Below are 25,546 nucleotides of genomic sequence, written 5' to 3'. Positions count from 1 at the left end.
AAAAATTTTTTCTCTCTCTCTCTGGCAACTGTCTGTGTTGAGAAACTGTGTGTATAATGTAAATATGATACGAGTCATACACATGTGCTTGTTATTGAAAATAATTCAATTATTTTATTCTAATGGTAATAATGTAGCGCTGTGGGTTTAGGCTCACCTAAAGGACTGCATTTATTTTAATTTTATTGAGAATATTTCAGTTATTTTTTGTTTATATAAAATTAACATTATACTTCCAATTTGCTGATATGTTTTGAAAAATAAAAATCCTGTTCAATTGATTTTTTTTGTTCTTTTTTTAAACCCATGTATCTCTAACACATTTTAGAGCTGTAATTGCAGTAACGTGATATTTATGCTTAAGGTTATCATACTGTCAGAATTTCATACCGGCACATGCCTACTGTCAGAATTAGGTATCCATCTATTTTGTGTACCACTTATCCAGGAAGCAAAATTGCATCATTCAATTGCAGTACAGGACTGCATCAAGCCATTAAATGACTCTTGCAAACAAATAATACATGTCATCGCTCACTTGTCCAGAAAATTGAAATTTGAGTGAAATCTGGCTGAAAAGGTTTTGGCACACTTTATCGGGCACTGCCATTAACACCACTCCAATCCAGTCCAATCCTTTTTGACTGGGAGAAGCTGCCAGCCTCTCCTAGTCAAAATTGATTGGACATCTAGTACTGTCGATATCAGTGACAGTGTAAATGGATTGGATGTCTATTGTCAAAGATGACTTTATGATAAATATCATTTTATATATATAATATATACAGTGGGACAAATAAGTATTAGTATAAGTAGTGTGTGGCAAGTCACCAGCCAATCAAACGTGCATGTGAGGAAAAAAGTGGACCAGCACATTCAGCAAGTGAAAAGGGGTAAATGAAAGTGACCATAATGAAAATAATTCACTTAATGATGGTAGGGTCAATTCTATCCTTAAAACATATGGAATGACAATCTAAATCAACTACAGTGGGGCAAATAAGTATTTAGTCAACCACTAACTGTGCAAGTTCTCCCACTTGAAAATATTAGAGAGGCCTGTAATTGCCAACATGGATAAACAGCAACCATGAGAGACAGAATGTGGAAAAAAAAAAACAGAAAATCACATTGTTTGATTTTTAAAGAATTTATTTGCAAATCATGGTGGAAAATAAGTATTTGGTCAATACCAGAAGTTCATCTCAATACTTTGTTATGTACTCTTTGTTGGCAATAACGGAGGCCAAACGTTTTCTGTAACTCTTCACAAGCTTTTCACACAATGTTGCTGGTATTTTGGCCCATCCCTCCATGCAGATCTCCTCTAGAGCAGGGATGTTTTGGGGCTGTCGTTGGGGACCACGGAATTTCAACTCCTTCCGCAGATTTTCAATGGGGTTGAGACCTGGAGACTGGCTAGGCCACTCCAGGACCTTGAAATGCTTCTTATGAAGCCACTCCTTTGTTGCCCTGGCTGTGTGTTTGGGATCATTGTCATGCTGAAAGACCCAGCCACGTCTCATCTTCAATGCCCTTGCTGATGGAAGGAGGTTTTCACTCAAAATTGCTCAATACATGGCCCCATTCATTCTTTCCTATACACAGATCAGTCGCCCTGGTCCCTTCGCAGAAAAACAGCCCCAAAGCATGATGTTTCCACCCCCATGCTTCACAGCGGGTATGGTGTTGTTCTGATGCAATTCAGTATTCTTTTTCCTCCAAACAAGAGAACCTGTGTTTCTACCAAAAGTTCTATTTTGGGTTCATCTGACCATAACACATTCTCCCAGTCCTCTTCTGGATCATCCAAATGCTCTCTAGCGAACCGCAGACGGGCCTGGACGTGTACTTTCTTCAGCAGGGGGACACGTCTGGCAGTGCAGGATTTGAGTCCCTGGCGGCGCATTGTGTTACTGATAGTAGCCTTTGTTACTGTGGTCCCAGCTCTCTGTAGGTCATTCACTAGGTCCCCCCGTGTGGTTCTGGGATTTTTGCTCCCCGTTCTTGTTATCAGTTTGATGACACGGGGTGAGGAGGGAGTTGAAAGTCTGTGTTGCCCAACGACAGCCCCAAAACATCACTGCTCTAAAAGAGATCTGCATGGAGGAATGGGCCAAAATACCAGCAACAGCCTGTGAAAAGCTTGTGAAGAGTGACTGAAAACGTTTGGCCTCCGTTATTGCCAACAAAGGGTACATAACAAAGTATTGAGATGAACTTTTGTTATAGACCAAATACTTATTTTCCAACATGATTTGCAAATAAATTCTTTAAAAATTAAACAATGTGATTTTCTGGTTTTTTTTTTTTCCACATTCTGTCTCTCATAGTTGAAGTTTACCCATGTTGACAATTACAGGCCTCTCTAATATTTTCACGTGGGAGAACTTGCACAATTAGTGGTTGACTAAATACTTATTTGCCCCACCGTATATATAATAATATTATATAAATATACTTTTTTTTTTTAACTTATTTTTTCAATAGTTAAAAAAAGATAAAATCAATCATTCTCTTAATTCACTTAAAATGTATTCATTTTTAAATTTAAAAGACAAAAAAAGCGATTTTTAATGACGTTGAGTTGTTCTTAATGCTATTTTATTATTTCTTAACTTTAGCGTGCCATTGACCGTAACAAGGGTGTATTCCTGTTTATATTGTTTTTGTTTTACTTAACATTTCATTCATCTCATTGATAACGTTAGAAGTCCAATTCATTTAAACTTGGAGGACTAGCTTTAAACGTTGATGCTTTTTTATTTTATTTTTAAAAATAAGTTTGAAAAAAAAAAAAAAGTTACTTTTTATGTCTTCATTCATTATTACTTTTTTAATTAAACTTTTTTTTTTTTTTTTAAATAAAATATTTACTGCTTTTTTATTTTCAAAATGCCTTTTAATGTCAGGTCAAAAATTATTTTTTGTTTTAATTTCAAATAACATACTTATTGACTACCATTGACAACGATGGACGTCCATTTAAACTGGCAGGACTGGCTGTGAATGCTCATCTTTCAGGGCCATTGACGTTTAGACATCCGATCAATTTTGACTGGAAGGGTTGGCAGCGATCATTTATTAAAATGAGTGCCCTATAAAGGGTTAAACAAATGTATGAAATATGGCAATTTGAGACGTGTTTCTCACAGTCAGAGGCAGTGTTTTTCTTTCTCTGCTTTTCAACCTGACCTGTACTCATGAGTCGTGGGAAACAAATTTTACCTCTTCAAGCTAAGCGAGATTATTTTCAACTCCGCCATCATTCCATTGGCTAATAAAACGGGAACAGTATAACCTAAGCAATAATATACTGCATACAGTGCATATTGTTCAAATGAAAGTGAGAGGCCTTGCTCACAATTGCCTGTGACACTATTCTTGTGTTTTTACGCGTTGAAATTCCCCTTTTTATCTAGTACATTTACATTTTCAATAAATTTTAAAAAGTCTACACACCCCTGTTGTGTTGTTAGTAGGACTGTCAAAATTATCGCGTTAACGGGCGTTAATTAATTTTTTAAAATTAATCATGTTAAAATATTTGACGCAATTAACGCACATGCCCCACTCAGATTAAAATGACAGCACAGTGAAATGTGTACTTGTTGGGTTTTTCGGAGTTTTGTCGCCCTCTGCTGGCGCTTGGGTGCATTGTGTAAGTAATTATTGGCATCAACAATGGCGGGCTACTAGTTTATTTTTTGAATACAAATTTTACAAATTTTATTAAAACGAAAACATTAAGAGGGGTTTTAATATAAAATTTCTATAACTTGTACTAACATTTATCTTTTAAGAACTACTAGAACTAGAAGTCTTTCTGTCCATGGATCGCTTTAACAGAATGTTAATAATGGTAATGCCATTTGTTGATTTATTGTTATAATAAACAAATACAGTACTGATGTATCGTATGTTGAATGTATATATCCATCTTGTCTTATCTTTCTATTCCACAAATAATTTACAGAAAAATATGGCATATTTTATAGATGGTTTGAATTGCCATTAATTGCGATTAATTACGATTAATTAATTTTTAAGCTGTAATTAACTCGATTAAAAATTTTAATCGTTTGACACCTCTAGTTGTTAGGTTTTTGTATTACAAAATAATGAGAGCAAGGTTTTTGTTTGTTTGTTTGTTTGTTTGTTTGTTTGTTTAAATCATCAAAAAAAAAAAGAAAACATTTCGCCATCGCTGTGATATAATCTGAAGGTTTGGTGCTTATTTATCTGTCCTATCCTAATTTGCCACTGATGTGAAAACAGGAAGTAAATGAAATCATGCAATGACTTATCCAAAAAATATGTGTTTATCATGTTGACACAAGATGGAGACAGAGTCCAATTGAGAAGTCTCACTTGACCAGGGAGGATATTTAACCAGGAGTGGCATGAATAGATTACGATAATAAATAAATGAATACTGAAATAAATTAATTGATCAACATTTGAATGAATGAAGAAATATTTGAATAAATGTTGGATTAATTAAATTGAAAAATTGATAACAACTGAAATGTGTAAATATAAATTGAAATAATTAAAATCATAAAAATAGTACAAATATTGTTCAAATGTGTAAAGAAATGTTGAAATAAAAATAAATGTCCCAATGTTGCAAGCGCCACTAAATCCACATACTGTATTGGCCCGAATATAAGACGGCCCTGATTATAAGACAACCCCCTCTTTTTCAAGACTCAAGTTTAAAAAAGACTTTTTGAACACCGAATTTTTATACAGAAAATAATTACAGTACATCTGAAACAAATGATTATAACAATATATTTGAGAGAAAAAGCATGTTATTTTGCCTCATTCAAATCTTAATATCTGAACATTTTACATATGTAAACTAAAGTGCAATATCATTCGTAAATGAATGGCTTCTGGTTTTTGAAATATACTGTATATAAACAAATCTATTGGGATAAAACAACAAAATTACAATAACTGCATTAACCATCAAAGTGGAGTCGAACTGTAACTAGTCTTTAAACAAATCTGAATAAGGAAAAATATTGCAATAAAATAATGCAAACTGGTTCAACTTGAGAGTAGCTGAGATCTGTCATGACAGAACATCGCTTCAATGATATCTGGCGCCATCTAGCGCCGTGAATGGGTATAACGTCTAGACCACGAATATAAGACGACCCCCACTTTTTCAGTCTTATTTCAATGCAAAAAACACCATCTTATATTCGGGCCAATACGGTATTTACTATACAGTGATCCCTCGTTTTTCGCAAAGTAGCGCCCCCACCCAAAAAAAAAAAAAAAAAAAAAATTATTGTGTGTGTGTGTTCAATGTATTCAGATTTAGCATTGGAACGTTTCTGGGGTATTTTCCCGCTTTACTTCCTTATGTCTGCTCGCAATTTCCGTTTTACAATTCCTCCATCCAAAACAACAGTGAAGCTGGAGTAACATTACTCATAAAAATCCCTTAAAAAGGACAATTTGGAAATACCGAATCCATCTGCCATCATCACGACAGGGGAGGACAACATGTTCAATAAGGCAGATGTGGAACCAAGCTCATGCCACCACAAAGACCGGGTGTTTTTGTAGCTGTGTTGCCGCTGTGTTATGGAAGGTATGTTCTTCCTATCCCTGCTTTGTCATGTGTCCGGAGCACTTTCTAGTCTTGCACCCCTCTTTAAAATAAACTGCTGTATTTTAATCCAAATGACCTTGACAAGGATCAGGGAACAAACGGACCCAATAATGCAGCGCTCAGAACAGATTTATTGACAATGATTTTGAGAGGAAGAAGTCTTGGCTCTTGGTGAGGCACGGAGGGCTGTTCGAGCAGGGGGGGACGAGCAAGGAGAGGGCCCAGGCAGAGGCGATCCAGATCCGGTCCTGTAGCAGGTCGCAGAAACGAGGAAGAAGTACAGACACGGAGCAGGCTCGAGGCAAAAAATCCACAAGGTAAAAAAGTATCAAAATCCGGCAAGACAGGGTAACTAGGATTGCTCGTATGTTGCAGTGAGGGCTAACAAACTAGCAATGGAGCAGAGGGCTATGGGTGTTTAAAGAGCATACGACACCAGAAAAAAAAGTCTTAAATTGCATTATTATGTGAATTAGAATCATATTTTGAGACGATTCGACCATATACAATAATTTAGCAAAGCGCAGATGACGAGAAATTAGTCCTTTAATCTGCCGGTTAGCCACGCCTACAATTATAGGGCTTTAGCGTCCCCAACAGGTGGATGACGTCAGCGGTAGACTAGGCTCATCGGTTTTACTATTCAGCCCATTGAGGGGGAATTGTTCAGAACGAGGAAAACGAGACGAAGAGAGCTGCAAAATGTCATTGTTTCAGTCTCTCTACTCCCAATATTTTTACAGGATATTCTTTTTATCCAAGTATTTTCCCCAATAGCTATATAAATGGCTTGAGAAGGACCAGTCAGCCCGTCGAGGGGGAACTATTCACAATGAGGAAAACGCGACGAAGAGAGCGGCAAAATGTCATTGTTTCTGTCTCTTTACTTCAATATTTTTACAGGATATTCTTTTTACCCAAGTACTTTCCCCAATAGGGAATGGGACGTACTACGTCATTGTTTGGACCCGCCTCCATGCTGGCAATATAATTCACTTCCGGGCCGGCAGAGTCAATGCGGATTGTAACGTGTGGTAGTGCTAAGCTAACTCTTTCGGTGTTTTAGAAAGAAAATATGGGTGCTTATTGTTGCGTTACCGGGTGCAACAGCGTCTCCTACGACAAAAAAAGGGGTTAGGAAAAATGGACTCACTTTTCACCGTTTTCCTGCATGGAGGACCAAATATCAGATCACGAAGGTACGACGGATGGCTGGATTGCAGCGGTTCGTCGGAAAAGCATTTCTTATGATCATATTTCTGCTGGAATGAGAGTGTATTCCCCTCATCTCTACTCTTGTAAGTTGAACGATTTATCCGTTTTGGTTTCAATACGTTTTTTGTTTTTGTTTTTTTCTTTACTGTTGTGTAAATCTGCCTCGGTAGCAATGCTAACCTACTCCTCCTCATCACCTACCTGTTGTGTTACTAGGAAAACCTGCATATGAAATGCTGACAACACATCCCGATTGGTCACCATATCTCTTCTTGGGTTATTCTGAGGTCAAGCGCACCACATCGGAGCGTTGAGAGGTTGGAAAGGCGAAGAGTGCACGCTGAAACTTCAGTTTGCTCTGCTCTTACAAACACGATCCCAAGTGTTATGAAAAGTCAATAAAATATGAATACCAAAACATGACTTGAACAACTTCTTGACAAACTGTAACTGCTTGTTGTCTACTTCAGGTCTTCATAATAAACAGGTGTAATAATTACAAAGTCAGGTGACTTAATTTTGTTATTCTATTTGGAATATGCATTGACAATTTTTGGACAGTGTTGTAGACAAGAACTGGGACTGATAAGTTGCAATAGATTTATTTCAATTAATGCAATTTCTCCAATACGATATTTGAATTGACAGTTTAAAATCTTTAAATTAGTGCAAACAAGGCCCACCCTCTGACGGTGGCAGCAAATATTATATAATTATAAGTAATACACAAATACAAGATCACAATAAACGTGTCTTTGTCAAAGCAGTTTAAAACACTATTTACTGGCCTTGGGTAAATTGCCAGACAGGATAAATATGTGCTTTAAAGTTCTTGCATTTCCATTTTAAGTATTGCAAGTACTAGTCTCCAACACAGTATTTGAACTGACAGTTTAAAATCATTTTAGTACAAAATGGCCCACACTCTGGCAGGGGGCAGCAAATATTATAATACATAATACATTATAAAAAGCTATATACTATATAAATACAAGATCACAACAAAACCTGTATTTTTCAAAGCAGTTAAAAAACATCCAGTCGCCTTAGGTAAATAAAGGTGTATAAATATGTACTTTACAGTTCTTGCATTTCTATTTTAGGTATTGCAACTTTTCCAACACTATTTGAATTGACAGTCTAAAGTCTACATAAGTGCAAATAAGAATATTATAATTTAAAAATAATAATAGAATATATAAATTCAACATTACAATGAAAGGTGTCTTTGTCAAAGTGGTTAAAAAAAAAAAAAAAAAATACGTCACTGGCCATAGTTAAATAGCCAGGCAGAATAAATATGTGCATTAAAGTTCTTGCATTTTCACAAGTTAAAAGCCCGCAGTTCATCGACGAGAAGGGCAGACCCAGATGGCGTCTGCTGCAGGGGCTTGTTTGAGTCCGACACAGGACAAATGGAACCACTCCATTGAACAAATTTTCTTTGTCAAATGATCCAAGAAGAGAGATGGTGACCAATCGGGATGTGTTGTCAGCAGGTTTACCTAGGAACACAACAGGTAGGGGAGTCGTAGTAGGCGAGCATTGCTACCGAGGCAGATTTACACAACGGTGTAAAAAAACAAAAACGTATTGACACCAAAAGTGGATAAATCGTTCAACTTACAAGAGTAGAGATGACAGGAACACACTCTCATTCCAGCAGAAATATGATCATAAGAAATGCTTTTCGGACGAACCGCTGCAATCCAGCCATCCGTCGTACCTTCGTGATCTGATATTTGGTCCTCCATGCAGGAAAACGGTGAAAAGTGAGTCCATTTTTCCTCACCCCTTTTTTTTGTCGTAGGAGACGCTGTTGCACCCGGTAACGCAACAATAAAGCACCCATATTTTCTTTCTAAAACACCGAAAGAGTTAGCTTAGCACTATCACACGTTACAATCCGCATTGACTCTGCCGGCCCGGAAGTGAATTATATTGCCAGCATGGAGGCGGGTCCAAACAATGACGTAGTACGTCCCATTCCCTATTGCTAAATAAATGGCATGGTCATGACAAATAACTTGTGCTAAATGGAATATAAAATAATAAAAATCCATTTATTCAAGACGACATGGCAAAATTACTCCATAATGGTCAAAACAGTCGACTTTACCTTTACTGTCACACCTGCCGAACGATATTTTATGACACCTAAATCGGACATATGTCATTTCCCTTCCCCGGCTTCGGAGAATGTAAACAGACCAGAAGGAGTGACAGCTAGCCGACATGCTAACCCGAACCGAGGGATGTTTCAAAGTCTTCGAAGTGGAAAATCACACATAACTAGCCTGGATTATTTGACATGACGACCCGGTTGTCGAGTTTCTTTGCGGATCGGCAAACCGCCCGGCGGAGAGCAATTTACAGTTCGTTCCCTGGAGGAGGGTGGCTGGAATTGTTGTGTAGCTAACGTGCTAACAGCTAACTGCTAATGAGCGTGAGGATAGCTTTTTACATGCCTATCAATGATCAAACGTAAGTAGTCCTTTATTTAAAGGAATTTTATAGTGTTTACTATGTAATCACTGTATTCGTATTTGACATAATACAAAACAAGATGTTTACTCACTTCCTTGTAAGTCCAATGGTCCCACAGTAAATATCCACGGTGAATGGAAACCTTTTGAAACTCCAAAAAGGCGCATACGCCTCTCCCGCATACAGAATGATTTTTCTGCAGCCGTTTGGCTGGCGTGATGCAAAAAATAAAAGTATTAATCCGCAAAATCAGCTGAATCCTTCGTCCTCATACACAACAGTACACTGTAGCGTGAAGAGGACGTCTTCTACCGTACACGTCACAGCGCCCTCCTCCTCAATGCGAGACCGAAGCCGGAAGTCACTCATTTTCATGGCGCGGGATTCAAAAAACTAAATAAATATAGCGATCGCTTCCACACACATCCAAGCGGTCCATATCATTCAGGAGCATAAAATACCGCGTGTATTATGAAATAAACATGCTTTTTCGTGTCACAAGCACAGTGCTTGTGACACGAAAAAGCATGTTTATTTTCCGGCTTCGGTCTTGCATTGAGGAGGAGGGCCCTGTGACGTGTACGGGAGAAAGCGTCCTCTTCACTAAACAGCCGTACTGTTGTGTATGGGGACTAAGGATTCATCTGATTTTGCGGATTAATACGTTTATTTTTCGCATCACGCCAGCCAAACGGCTGCAGAAAAATCTTGCTTTATGAGGGAGAGGCGTGTGCGCCTTTTTGGAGTTTCAAAAGGTTCCCATTCACCGTGGATATTGGCCAAGCCCTTCTACTGTGGGACCATTGGACTTACGAGGAAGTGAGTAAACATCTTGTTTTGTATTATGTCAAATATTAATACAGCGATTACAAAGTAAACACTACAAACTTTCTTTAAATAAAGGACTACTTACGTTTGATCATTGATAGGCATGTAAAAAGCTCTCCTCGTGCACATTAGCTGCACGTTAGCTGCACAACAACTGCAGCCGCCCTCCTCCGGGGAACGAACTGTAAATTGCTCCCCGCCGGGCGGTTTGCAGATCCGCGAAGACAATCGACAACCCAGTCGTCATGTCAAATAATCCAGGCTAGTTATGTGTGATTTTCCGCTTCTAAGACTTTGAAACATGACTCGGTACGGGTTAGCATGTCGGCTAGCTGTCAAGCCTCTTGGTTTGTTTACATTCTCCAAAGCCGGGGAAGGGAAATGACATATGTCCGATTTAGGTGTCATAAAATATCATTCGGGAGGTGCGACAGTTAAAGGTGAAGTCGACAGTTTTGACCATTATGGAGTACTTTTGCCATGTCGTCCTGAATAAGTGCATTTTTATTTTTTTTTATATTCCATTTAGCACAAGACTGTTATTTGTCATGACCATGTCATCGATTTAGCAATTGGGGAAAATACTTGGATAAAAAGAATATCCTGTAAAAATATTGAAGTAAAGAGACAGAAACAATGACATTTTGCAGTTCTCTTCGTCGCGTTTTTCTCGTTGTGAATAGTTCCCCCTCGACGGGCTGAGTGGTCCTTCTCAAGCCATTTATTTAGCTATTGGGGAAAAATACTTGGATAAAAAGAATATCCTGTAAAAATATTGGAGTAGAGAGACTGGAACAATGACATTTTGCGGCTCTCTTCGTCGCGTTTTCCTCGTTCTGAATAATTCCCCCTCAATGGGCTGAATAGTAAAACTGATGAGCCCATTCACCCGCTGACGTCATCCACCTGTTGGGGACGCTAGAGCCCTATAACGGTAGGCGTGGCTAAACGGCAGATTAAAAAACTAATTTCTCGTCATCTGCGCTTTGCTAAATTGTTGTATATTGTCGAATCGTCTCAAAATATGATTCTAATTCACATAATAATGCTATTTAAGACTTTTTTTCTCCTGTCGTATGCTCTTTAAGTGGGGAGGCTGTGGCAATGACCAGGTGTGCAGGACAGGTGTGTGGAATTAGTGTTGATGACTGGGAGGGAAAAAAAGGAAAAGGCATACAGGCCTGCAGTGGGACTCTAACAGACCTGTTGTGTTTGATAGAACAATATGTCTATATGCTGCCATAGCAGTTTCATGGCGCATTATGCCCCTGGACTTTTTAATTTGTCCGTCTTACCCTGGAGACCCCCGTTTACGGATACCGCGCAACTGCTTTTGTTTCAACCCAGCCATAAAAAGAAGGTAAGTAATGTTATTCGAAATGTCAATCATTTTTAGCTTAGAACCATTAATTGATGTCTAATATTTAGTTTAAAAAAAAAAACGACTTTAAAAAATTAGTCACTCGCATATTTTAAACTTTTAAACAAATTACGTGACGATGAAAAAAGATAGTGTCTGTAAATAGATCACGTATAGCTACCTCATAACTATCGCTTAATTGTATTTTTGAATAATCGATCCAAGAAAATTTGAAGAAGAAAAAAACGTTTAAAAGAGTAACTATTTGAAAAAGAAAAAATCTCGACCACTCCTTTTTGGCCGTGACTTCCGCGTTGCAACCCTTGTAATACTGTATAACTGTGTTTTACCCATAAAATCCCCACAAAGTCGGGCTGTGGCCATTCACAGCTATGTCTTGACACTCCGTGATACACGTTACACGGAGTTTTTGGGTTTAAACAAAGTAGGTACGCAATATTTTGTTAAAATCCGCGTGTCTTTAATTATGCTCACTCATGCTCGCACCTCGAGTTACCAGGAAAGCAACAAAACGACGTACATTGCATTCAGACGCTAGCGCGAGAATTATGGGCACAGTAGGCTAACTGACCAGCTATCCATTCTCTTTTCCACCCTTGTTGCCGTTTGGATTGATTATTATGGGATGATATCATTATCTGACACAAGATGCTTAAATCATAAAGCCTAGGTCCTAGACATAAAGGCTAAATACAATAAATAGATAGTGTTATGTACTCACATGTTTTCTTTCTGCATATGGAACGTTTTATTTTCAGACAAAGCAGTCATGCATTCAAATTCTTTGATCATAATTGAAAAGATATTTTAACAGCCCACTGCAAAAATTAAAATATTATGGTATTGGAATTTAACCCCTAAAATTCCCCTGGAAATGTTTTGCTTTGCACTGACTAAAATCAAGCCGAATCAAAAAATGTATGCAGTAAAGTTATCATTAACTATACAGCTAACTCCCCATTTAGCCATGTTTATTTACAAAATAAAACAAATAGCTAAATTAAATCTATATTTATTCACACACCAATTTCCTTATTATTGTACAGTGATATCTGAACCTTTTGGAATTTCTCACATTTCTGCATGAAATCACCATCAAATGTGACTGATCTTTGTCAAAATCACACAGATGTAAAAACTGTCTGCTTTAACTAAAACAACCCAAACATGTATAGGTTTTCATATTTTCATGAGGATAGCATGCAAACAATGACAGAAGTGGTAAAATAAGTCAGTGCCTAAAGAGACTTAAAGAGCAATTGAAACCAATTTTTACCACACAATTTAAGTCAGGTGTGTGCATAATCACTGATGAGTGGTTTAAAGCTGCCCTGCCCACTATAAAACACACACCTGGTAAGAATTGTCTTGATGAAAAGCATTGTCTGATGCGCATCATGGCTCAGTCAAAAGAGCTGTCTGAAGACCTGCGATCAAGGATTGTTGATTTGTATAAAGCTGGGAAATGATACGAGGGGCATTCAAAAAGTAATGCACTCAAGTGCATTGCTCGTACAGGATTTTACCAATCTTGTTTATATTTGGCACAAATATGATAGGACACACCTTTTTGCGATTGTTATATGTGTTTTTCTTATTTGCAGATTTTTAAAGCTTAAACTAGCTTCCAAAATGGCTGCCCCTCTTGAAGCTCGTCAGAGGTGGATGGGCGACCACTACGGGGCTTATCGGCTATGCTGGCTTTACCCACCTCTTCATGGTCTTCAGTACTGTTTTTAAATCGCCATCTTTTTACAGTACTATAGTCTATGGTATCATCCTTGTAGACATTTTCCAGCCGGTTGTGAATCCTCAGAGGGGTGTCTCTCTCTGGAACAAGGAATTTGATTACAGCTCTTCGTTTCTAACAAGCTTCAAGAGGAGCAGCCATTTTGGAAGCTAGCTAAAGCTTTAAAAATTAGAAAATAAGAAAAACACATATAACAATCGCAAAAAGGTGTGTCCTATCATGTTTGTGCCAAATATATACAAGATTTGTAAAATCCTGTACGAGCAACGCACTTGAGTGCAATACTTTTTGAATGCCCCTCGTACAAAACCATCTCTAAAAGTCTGTATGTTCATCAATAGACAGTCAGAGGTTGTCTGCAAATGGAGAGAGTTTGGCACTGTTGCTTGTCTCCCAAGGAGTGGCCGTCCACCAAAGATGATGCCAAGAGTTCGGCGCAGAATACTCAGAGAGGTCAAAAAGAACCCCAGAGTGTCTGCTAAAGACTTACAGAAATCACTGGCACAGTCCAATATCTCTGCACACATCCACTATATGTAAAACTATGGCCAAGAATGGTGTTCATTGGATGACTCCACCGAGGAAGCCACTGTTGTCTAAAAAAACATTGTTGCTCGTTTAATGTTCGCAAAAAGGCACTTGGACACTCCACAGAAGTTTTGGCAAAGTATTTTGTGGACTGATGAAAACAAAGTTGAATTGTTTTGGAGTAACACGCAACATCCTGTGTGGAGGAAAAATGGAACAGCTCACCAACATCAACACCTCATCCCCACCATGAAGCATGGTGGAGGGAGCATCATGAGCTGTTTTGCTACCTCAGGGCCTGAACTTGTAATCATTAATGGAAGAATGAATTCAAAAGTTTATCAGGATGTTTTGCAGGAAAAACCCAAGGCCGTCTTTCAGGCAGTTGAAGCTAAAAAGAGGATGGATGCTGAAACAAGACAATGATCCAAAACACAGAAGTAAATCAACTTCAGAATTGTATCAGAAGAACAAAATACACATTCTGGAGTGGACAAAGTCCAGACTTGAACCCCATTGAGATGCTATGGCATACCTAAAGACACCGATTCATGCCAGACATCCCAGGAATCTGACTGAACTACAGCAGTTTTGTAGAGAACAATGGACCAAGATTAGTGCTGATCGATGTGCCAGACTGATCTGCAGCGACAGGAAGCGTCTGGTTGAAGGTATTGCTGCTGGGGGAGGGGCACAAAATATTAAATGTGATGGTTCACTTACATATTGTCCCCCTTCTATCATTGTTTGCATACTATTCTAATTAAAATATTAAAACCTATAATGTTTGGGTGGGTTTAGTTAAAGCAGACGCTGCTTTTTCATCTGTGTGATTTTGACATTTGATGGTGGTTTTATGTAGAAATGCGAGAAATTCCCAAAATTTCAGAATAATTTGCGTACCACTGTACATCCACCCAAGTCTTAGTGCATGCATATTGTTATCAGAGACTTGAGTAGACAAAGGGGATCATCTTGAAGAGTTCGTTATTTATTATGTACCAGGATGGGTGTTCAAAACCTTTTTTTTTTTTTTTTAATATGAGAACCTTAAAGTCCAAAGGTCTCAAAAATGTCTATTTTTACCTGATTTGACCTACTTTTAAGGTGTGAAAAAATGCCCTCCTGCTTAAACGTTTTCTTCCTGCAGAAAACAGAGGTTTTAAGCTTTCCAATGATGTATCACACATGCATACTACTATAGGACAATTTTGAAATTTGGCCAAATTAGGGGTCCCAGAACGGAACTTCAAGTCACCTGAGTTATTCCGCCATATATATTCAAATGTGAAGACAAAAGAGAAATTTGCCCAAATGAGAAACGAATGAAATCAAGTCAACCTGTTTGTTGATTCAACAACCAACTGCTCCGTCCCAACACTATGAAAGTATTGTTTAGTCAACAAATGGTCAAGCTTAAGGTTTTAACTAATGACAAAACATGAGTTTTGGGAATATCGCTAGCTCTGAAATGGGGAAAAGAGCCCTTTTGTTTTTGAGCACGCTCAGACTGTCATGCGGATGCCAGTCAACTACCCATGGATGACAATTAGACAATTATGGGAAAACATGGTGCTCGGAATGCTGACTATGGCCTTTTTGTTTCTGCCTCTTTTCCCAGAAAAAGCCTTTTGTTCGCCGCGTCTTTGACCTGGTCAGTCGTAGACAGACTCAGTCTCTTCTGTTTGAATAAGAAATCAGCCGCTTATATGCAACGATGACGCGATGATGACTATGGCATATTGTTGTTTATGTAATACTGTAGTCCATTAACAGTGACATATGTAAGGTGATAATGCATTTTTATTTTTTTTACATTATGGTAGTACTTCAAATGATCATATTATTAGAGTACGGTATTATATTGTCATTCTGCAATATCAATATTTTCTCTAGTTTTAAAGTTGGGTAGAAATAATAACAAATATGCAATAAGACCGTATTTTAAACATTGTGCTCATTTCTATTCCAAAAAGCACAATTTAATTAGTTAAATGAGTTCTTCATTTTTTTTTATTAATGCAAACTTGAAGTTATTCTTATCCCAATTTTTGTTTTTGTTTTTGTTTTTTTTCTTTTAATGGAAGGATTTACATCTAATTTCTCATTTTTATGTATGTATTTATTTATTTTTAAACTCATTCACTGTCGTTAACAAACATCATATCAATTTGAACTGTGATGCCTGATACTGAGTGATCATGTTCCAATGCCATTGATGGCACTACAGGTCCAATAATCACTATCAATCAATGGCAGCCTATTAGTTATGTGAAGAAATTAGGACACCCCATAAAATATTCAGTTCTTTATTAAGACATGTTCACAAATCAATGTCTGATCTTGTTTTTGTTTATCTCTGGAAAAGAAAGTGATTTAATTGTAGGTAAACAAAAAACAAAACAAAACATTGTTTTACTCATTAAACCAAATATATCAACAGAAATGCATATTATAACTGAGGAAAACGTTAGGAGACACTACTGGTGTTACCCCCTTTGACTGAAATAACTTTCGTGAGACACTTTTTGTAGCCATATACCAGTCTTTGAAATCGGTCTTAAGAAAGTTTGCCCCACTCCTTAACGCAGAATACTTTCAGCTGTGAGATGTTTGAGGGTTTCTTGCATGTACAGCCCGTTTCAAGTCACCCCACAGCATCTCAATTGGATTAAGATCTGGGCTTTGACCCGGCCATTCCAGGACTCTCCGTTTCTTCCTTTTCAGCCGGTCCTTGGTGAATTTGCTGGTATGTCATTGTCATGTTGCAGGGTCCAGTTTCGCTTCAGCTTTAATTTTTTCACAGATTATCTCAAATGTTCCTCAAGCACCCTCTGATACAAGATAGAATTCATGGTGGATTCTATGATGGTGAGCTGGCCAGGTCCTGCTGTAGCAAAGCATCCCCAAACCATGACACTTCCACCGCCATGCTTCACAGTTGGTATGAGGTTCTTTTCCTGGAATGCTGTATAGGGTTTACGCCAAACTTGTCCTCTATTCTAGTGTCCAAATAATTCAATTTTAGATTAATCTGTCCAAAGAACATTATTCCACAAATCCTGGTCTTTTTCTAATAGCTAGGACTGTCTAAAATAGCTGGTGTAACCCCCTTTAGCTGAAATAACTTCAGTGAGACGCTTTTTGTAGCCATCTACCAGTCTTTGACATCGGTCTGAAAAAAAGTTTTCCCCACCCCTTAACACAGAATACTTTCAGCTGTGAGATGTTTGAGGGGTTTCTTGCATGTACAGTCCGTTTCAAGTCACCCCTCACCATCTCAATGGGATTAAGATCTGGGCTTTGACTCGGCCATTCCACGACTCTCAATTTCTTCCTTTTCAGACAGTCTTTGGTGGATTTACTGCTATGTTTTGGGTTATTGTTGTGTTGCAGGGTCCAGTTTCGCCTCAGCTTTAATTTTTTCACAGATGATCTCACATGTTCATGCTCAAGCACCCTCTGATACACGATAGAATTCATGGTGGATTCTATGATGGTGAGCTGGCCAGGTCCTGCTTTAGCAAAGCATCCCCATACCGTGACACTTCCACCTCCATGCTTCATAGTGTGTATGACGTTCTGTTCCTGGAATGCTGTATTGAGTTTACGCCAAACTTGTCCTCTGTTCTGGTGTCCAAATAATTCAATTTTATATTCATCTGTCCAAAGAACATTATTCCAGGAGTCCTGTTTTTTTTCTACATTCACTCTGGAAAACGTCAGTCTGGCCTTCATGTTCTTCTTGAAGAGCAAAGGTTTCCTCCTTGCACACCTCCCATGAAGGTTAAACTTGTGAAGTCTCTTTCTGATTGTGGAGCCATGCACTTTCACATCAGCAGTAGCAAGAGCCTGCTGTAGGTCCTGTGATGACATTTTAGGGTTTTTGCAGACTTCTTTTAGCATCTTGCGGTCTGCTCTCTGGGTGAACTTGCTTGGACGGCCAGACCTGGATATGTTGGTAGTTGTTTTGAATGCCCTCCACTTGTAGACTATTTTCTGGACAGTGGAATGGCTGATTTTATATTCTTTTGTGATCTTTTAAAATCCCTTACCAGACTCATAGGCATCTACAATCTTCTTTCTGAAGGTCTCAGACAGCTCCTTAGATCTCACCATAGTGTTTTCTCTCACTTCAACAGTCAGGGGCACACCAAGCTAAAAATTAGGTTTGAATAAGGCAAGCATCCTTATAAAAACTGGGTAATGATGTTCTAATCATGTTCACCTGATGTGATACACCTGTGTGTGATTTTAGCCATTTTAAGGGGGATTGAATATGGGGGTGTCCTAATTTATTCCTCATCAGAAATTTAAACATTTATTTAAAATGACATTTTACAGAAAGTTATAACCAAAAAAAAAACATTTTTTTTTCAGTTTGATTATTTAGTTCTATTACTTGAATCTCTCAAGATTGTTAAAATTGATATTAAATATCCATATGACCAAATATGTTAGAAAACACACAGGCTTCCATAGGGTGTCCTAATTTTTTCACATGATTGTAAGTGGTCAGCTCATTCCTTTAACAATGTTGTTGGTGTTTTACTTAAATAAAATAATAAATAAAACACATAAAAATTAGGATGAACCTCTATTTCCACGTATTATACTAATATACTTATTTTTATTTTCATGATTTTTACAAAATCAAACATTTCAATGACAAAATAATGTTGTATAACAGTACCAAATGTGTCCTTCATAGCATATGTTTTCGCTTACCCAACAACCCATGTTGGATGAATAAAAGACATCAGGAAATCATTTGAATTTTTTCTATGCTGCCAGCACGTTTGGGCTCCAAGAAAAAAAATCTCCCTTTTGTGCAACTTCGGTGACAGTTTTGAAAATGGGATACTTTATGTACTAATCCCTCACAATGCGCATCCTTAACGTGGTGGTAAGATGTGGTAAAATGAAGTAGTGCCATGCTAAGTTTCGGCCACAATCATTATTGAAAATTTTTAGACTCAACTTGTTAAGCCAAGATTTATTTTTATTTTTCTAATAATTTCTCAACAGTCATTGAATACTTTAAACCCATGGTGTGTGTTTAAAGTAAAGCAGTAAGGGTAAAATGAAGTCATAATTTTTCTAACACTGACACAGTGGGTGTTTATATAGGGATATTATATGACTCCGAAGGGAGGGGTCACAAACCCCTTTGGCAAGCTTGCACTGCTCATAAACGGGGAACACCCATTAGTGGTCACTCATCATGTAATATTGTGCAGAAAGCAAGAAAACTGGGTTTGTAGCAAAAAATGCATATCTAATGTGAACATGTTGGGTTTATGAACTCTCTATCACATTAATAAATTCCAGAATATTTAAAAAAAATAATAATGCTAAACTGTATTGGCTCAATAATGTGTTTTTTTTTTTTTTTTTTATCAAACTTGGAAGAAAAAAATGACCTATTTGACATATATTCATTACATCACACACAATTACAATAAATGTATATATATTTTGAACTATAAATTTAATTTTGAATCAGTATTCCAATATAAAGTCTACAAATGCTTGTAATACCTATTTAATGCTTCAGGGCAGAAGTGTCAATAGTACAGCTCGAGAGCCGGAAACGGCACACAAATTTGGATGGATGGATGGATGGATGGATGGATGGATGGATGGATGGATGGATGGATGGATGGATGGATGGATGGATGGATGGATGGATGGATGGATGGATGGATGGATGGATGGATGATGTACTGTATATGTATGATGGATGGATGGACTGGATGGATGGATGGATGGATGGATGGATGGATGGATGGATGGATGGATGGATGGATGGATGGATGGATGGATGGATGGATGGATGATGTACTGTATATGGATGGATGGATGATGTACTGTATATGTATGATGGATGGATGGATGGATGGATGGATGGATGGATGGATGGATGACGTACTGTATATGTATGATGGATGGATGGACTGTATGTACTGGATGGATGGATGGATGGATGGATGGATGGATGGATGGATGGATGGATGGATGGATGGATGGATGGATGGATGGATGACTGCACAGTACGTACAGTTGTGGTCAAAAGTTTACATACACTTGTGAAGAACATAATGTCATGGCTCTCTTGAGTTTCCAGTTATTTCTACAACTCTGATTTTTCTCTGATAGAGTGATTGGAACAGATACTTCTTTGTCACAAAAAACACTCATGAAGTTTGGTTCTTTTATGACTTTGTTATGGGTGAACAGAAAAAAGTGATCAAATCTGCTGGGTCAAAAATATACATACCGCAGCGCTAATATTTGGTAACATGTCTCTTGGCCATTTTCACTTCAATTAGGCGCTTTTGGTAGCCATCCACAAGCTTCTGGCAAGCTTCTGGTTGAATCTTTGACCACTCCTCTTGACAGAATTGGTGCAGTTCAGTTAAGTTTGATGGCTTTCTGACATGGACTTGTTTCTTCAGCATTGTCCACAAGTTCTCAATGGGGTTTAAGTCAGGACTTTGGGAAGGCCATTCGAAAACCTTAATTCTAGCCTGATTTAGCCATTCCATTACCACTTTTGATGTGTGTTTGGGGTCATTGTCCTGTTGGAACACCCAACTGTGCCCAAGACCCAATCTTCGGGCTGATGACGTTAGGTTATCTTGAAGAATTTGAAGGTAATCCTCCTTCTTCATTATCCCATTTACTCTCTGTAAAGCACCAGTTCCATTGGCAGCTAAACAGCCCCACAGCATAATACTACCACCACCGTGCTTGACGGTAGGCATGGTGTACTTGAGGTTAAAGGCCTCACCTTTTCTCCTCCAAACATATTGCTGGGCATTGTGGCCAAACAGCTCGACTTTTGTTTCGTCTGACCACAGAACTTTCCTCCAGAAGGTCTTATCTTTGTCCATGTGATCAGCAGCAAACTTCAGTCGAGCCTTAAGGTGCCGCTTTTGGAGCAAGGGCTTCCTTCTTGCACGGCAGCCTCTCAGTCCGTGGAGATGCAAAACACGCTTGACTGTGGACACTGATACCTGTGTTCCAGCAGCTTCTAATTCTTGGCAGATCTGCTTTTTGGTGATTCTCGGTTGAATCTTCACCCTCCTGACCAATTTTCTCTCAGCAGCAGGTGATAGCTTGCGTTTTCTTCCTGATCGTGGCAGTGACAAAACAGTGCCATGCACTTTATACTTACAAACAATTGTTTGCACTGTTGCTCTTGGGACCTGCAGCTGCTTTGAAATGGCTCCAAGTGACTTTCCTGACTTGTTTAAGTCAATGATTCGCTTTTTCAGATCCATGTATGTATATTTTTGACCCAGCAGATTTGATCATTTTTTATGTTAACCCATAATAAAGTCATAAAAGAACCAAACTTCATGAATGTTTTTGTGACAAAGAAGTATCTGTTCCAATCACTCTATCGGAGAAAAATCAGAGTTGTAGAAATAACTGGAAACTCAAGAGAGCCATGACATTATGTTCTTCACAAGTGTATGTAAACTTTTGACCACAACTGTATGTAGGCAGGGAGGGATGGATGGATGGATGGACTGTATATATGGATGGATGGATTGAGTTATTTATTTTGACACAAGAATTGTTTGGTTTGTGAGCGAGTATGTGCACTTCGCTCCACGTCTGTGGAGCGGCGTGAATGTGAATGTGGAGATGTTTGTAAGTCGAGGTACCACTGTATTTTTCAATCATGATTATTATTTGTACATACAGTGGTATGAAAGAGTATCTGAACCTTTTGGAATTGAAAAATCATCATCAAATGTGATCTGATCTTGGTCAAAATCACACAGATGAAAAAAGTGTCTGGTTTAACCAGGGGTGAAAGTGGGCCAGAACGGTCAGGTACGCAGTTACGGTTCAAGATTCAGAGCCTGAACGCAGTTCCAATATATGGTGCTTTGATTCCATAAATATGACCGCAAGTGTAAAAACGTTACGAAAAAAAAAAAAATACAAAGCTGCCACACATGCATTTCATCTCCAAGAAGAATACAATCTGCCAACATCAGATTTACATACACAAGTGTTAACAACAGGCATAATAAAGTGCTTGTGTAGCGTCATCTGTTTCCACCGATATTTATTTTTTATTTATTCCATGGACGGCATGGAGGTTTCCCAAGCTGCTGCAGTTATCCGAGTCTGATGATGACGAGTCACGTCAATGTGCGAATGCACGCAGCAAAGCAAAACACCTGGACTCATTTATCCGTTCAATTGGCTTACATACTGACATGTGATCACCAGAGATAGGTAGCTCTCATTGGTTCAAATGTGCATGTTTTCTGGAACAGCAAAAAAAAAAAAAAAAGTTTGTTGAATTGATGCGACAAAAAAAGGGCAATGCAACAGAAAATGGATCAAATCTGTAAGAGCAAGGAAAGAGTTAAGCAGGCTTATTTATCATATTTAGTTTTATTTGCTCTGATGGGGAGGTTCAGAACATCTTAGCAGTCAATGTGCACTTTGGACTTATATTTATTCATTTATGTTAAGCTACTTATTCATTTCCTTATGATTAAAAAAAAACTTTATGTTTGCGCGATCTTCAAAATATATTCCATTTCACTCTGCATTTGTACTTATTTTTCTGAATGTTTGTTACTTATATGTATACTGTACTTATGTTTGTGTTTAAAAAAACAACAAAGAGTAAATGTTTACATTATCTTCAATTTTAATATACATCCTATGTTCTTAAGTAGTTAAAATTGAGATTTGGCATATAGTATGTGAGGAAATGAGGGAAAATAAAAATTAGGAGATGGAGGTTGGGGTTATAGCTGTTTGTTTTATTTTGCAAATCATTGAATAAATACAATTTTGAATAAAAATCATTTTTTGTATGTGTTATAGACATAACTCACGCGCTTGGTGGGGCTCGCGGCTGGATGTGATAGAGCGCGCTCGGGTGGTGGGTCCCGGTGCCAGGAAAGGCGATGGGGCGGCGTAGAGTCGGTCACCAATGGGCTTACACTCACAAGGGATCCACACGATTACTGGGTTCTAGATCACAGAGCTGATTTGTGTACACGCTACCCCTTTCAATCACTTGGCTTATAGACTCCCCCACCCCCGTCCCCCTCTTTCCCTGGTCAACAGGCCCCCGACATTGCGTTAACCGAAAATACATCTAGCTGACGATAGCACCAACATATTTGTAGTTAGTGTAGACGTTCAATGTATTTCTTGTTGTTGTTTGTTTTTCTTTTCTTTCTTCTCGTTTTTTTTCTTCTGAGCCCCAATAACCCCTTCCAGTTCACCGCTTTGTCATATTAAACGAGATATGTTGAATGATCACAATGGGAGTATCTCAATGTGAAACATTAAAACTGTTCAGACCAACCGGGCACTTAGACTTCCATTCTCCGTGTCAAACAGCTGAACAGGACAGGTTTTTAAAAAAAGAAAAGAAAAAGAAAAAAAAAGAAAAAATGTTTTTTTTAAAAAGAGAGATTTGGCATTTAGTATGTGAAATGAGGGAAAATAAAAATTAAGAGATGGAGGTTGGGGTTATGGCTGTTTGTATTTTTTTAATGATTTGCAAAATGAAATAATTTTCATTGAAAATCAGTTTTTGTATGTGTTATAGAAATAACTGACCAAAACGGTTTTCTTTGCATTTCAGTAGTTTTGACCTCCACCCCTGCCCCACCCCCACAAATTGTTTTTTAAAAATAATGAATAAATGAATAAATGAATAAAATTTCTGGCTCCATAGCGACCTTCACGTTGGGGAGTTCCGGCAAGAAATTCTAACCACTTTCACCCCTGGCTTTAACTAAAACCACCCAAAAATTTATATGTTTTTATCTTTTAATGAGGATAGCATGCAAACAGTGACAGAATGGGGAAAAATAATTAAGTGAACCTTCTTCCTAAGGAGACTTAAAAACAAACTGAAACCATTTTTTACCAAACAATTTAAGTCAGGTGTGTGCCTAATCACTGATGAGTGGTTTAAAGCTGCCCTGTCCACTATAAAACACACACCTGGTGAGAATTGTCTCGATGAGAAGCATTGTCTGATGTGCATCATGGCTTGGTCAAAAGAGCTGTCTGAAAACCTGTGATCAATGATTGTTGATTTGTGTAAAGCTGGGAAAGGATACAAAACCATCTCTAAAAGTCTGGATGTTCATCAATCGAAAGTCAGAGAAGTTGTCTACAAACGGAGAGAGTTTGGCACTGTTGCTTCTCTCCCAAGGAGTGGCCGTCCACCAAAGATGACAGCAAGAGTTCAGCGCAGAATACTCGGAGAGGTAAGAAAGAACCCTGGAGTGTCTGCTAAAGACTTACAGAAATCACTGGTACCGTCCAAAATTTATGTGCGCACATCCACTATATGTAAAACTATGGCCAAGAATGGTGTTCATGGGAGGACTCCACGGAGGAAGCCACTGCTGTCAAAAAAAACCAAAAAAAACAAAAACATTGTTGCTCGTTTAATGTTCGCAAAAAGGCACTTGGACACTCCACAGAAGTTTTGGCAAAATATTTTGTGGACCGATGAAACGAAAGTTTAATTGTTTGGGAGTAAAACACAACGTCACAAGAGGAGTAAAATGGAACAGCTCACCACCATCAACACCTCATCCTCACCGTAAAGCATGGTACAGGGAGCATCATGATTTGGGGCTGTTTTGCTGCCTCAAGGCCGGGACAACTTGCAATCATTAATGGAAGAATGAATTCAAAAGTTTATCAGGATGTTTTGCAGGAAAACCTGAGGCCGTCTGTCAGACAGTTGAAGCTAAAAAGAGGATGGATGCTGCAACAAGATAATGATCCAAAACACAGAAGTAAATCAACTTCAGAATTGTTTCGGAAGAACAAAATACACGTTCTGGAGTGGCCAACTCCAGACTTGAACCCCATTGAAATGCTGTAGCATGACCTAAAGACAGCGATTCATTCCAGACATCCCAGGAATCTAACTGAACTACAGCAGTTTTGTAGAGAACAATGGACCAAGATTAGTCCTGATCGATGTGCCAGACTGATCTGCAGCTGCAGGAAGCGTCTGGTTGAAGTTATTGCTGCCAAAGTGGGAGGCAAAATATTAAATGTGATGGTTCACTTACTTACCCCCCCCCCCCCCCCCCCCCGCGCGTCATTGTTTTCCTACTATCCTCATTTAAATATGAAAACCTATGAATGTTTGGGTGGTTTTAGTTAAAGCAGTTTTTTCATCTGTGTGATTTTGACAAAGATCACATCACATTTGATGGTGATTGAATGCAGAAATGTGAGAAATTCCAAAAGGTTCAGATATTTTTTATACCAGTTTTTGTTATGAATAAATCAAACTACTGTATAGATTATTGGAATGTTAATAGAAATCTGTTAATCAAAACTTATTTGTTTTTTCATTGTCTGCCAATAACAACGATACATGTCCAATTCATTTAAACTGGGAGGACTGACTGTTTCAGTGCCATTGATGGCGCAAGTGCAGTCCAGTCAAAATAATTTGGACGTCTAGCTCCGTCAATGGCAGCCAATGTGTTCAATGAGTGCTCTATAACGGGTTTTTTAAAAAAATGAAAAAGTTTGCCAAGCCAGTAAGATGAAGTAAACAAGTAGTAGTAAAGTGGCGTGTCATATCTTGAGTTAGGAAGACGACGTGTGCTAGAAGAATGTCATACTGATGCATTGGTGTGCCCCAGGAAATTCCCGTGTCAACATTTGCTTTGGTTAAACTGTCAGTTTATGTGCG

The sequence above is a fragment of the Corythoichthys intestinalis genome, chromosome 3, assembly GCF_030265065.1.
Source record: "Corythoichthys intestinalis isolate RoL2023-P3 chromosome 3, ASM3026506v1, whole genome shotgun sequence".
Lineage (NCBI taxonomy): Eukaryota > Metazoa > Chordata > Actinopteri > Syngnathiformes > Syngnathidae > Corythoichthys > Corythoichthys intestinalis.
This window is presented reverse-complemented; position numbering follows the sequence as displayed.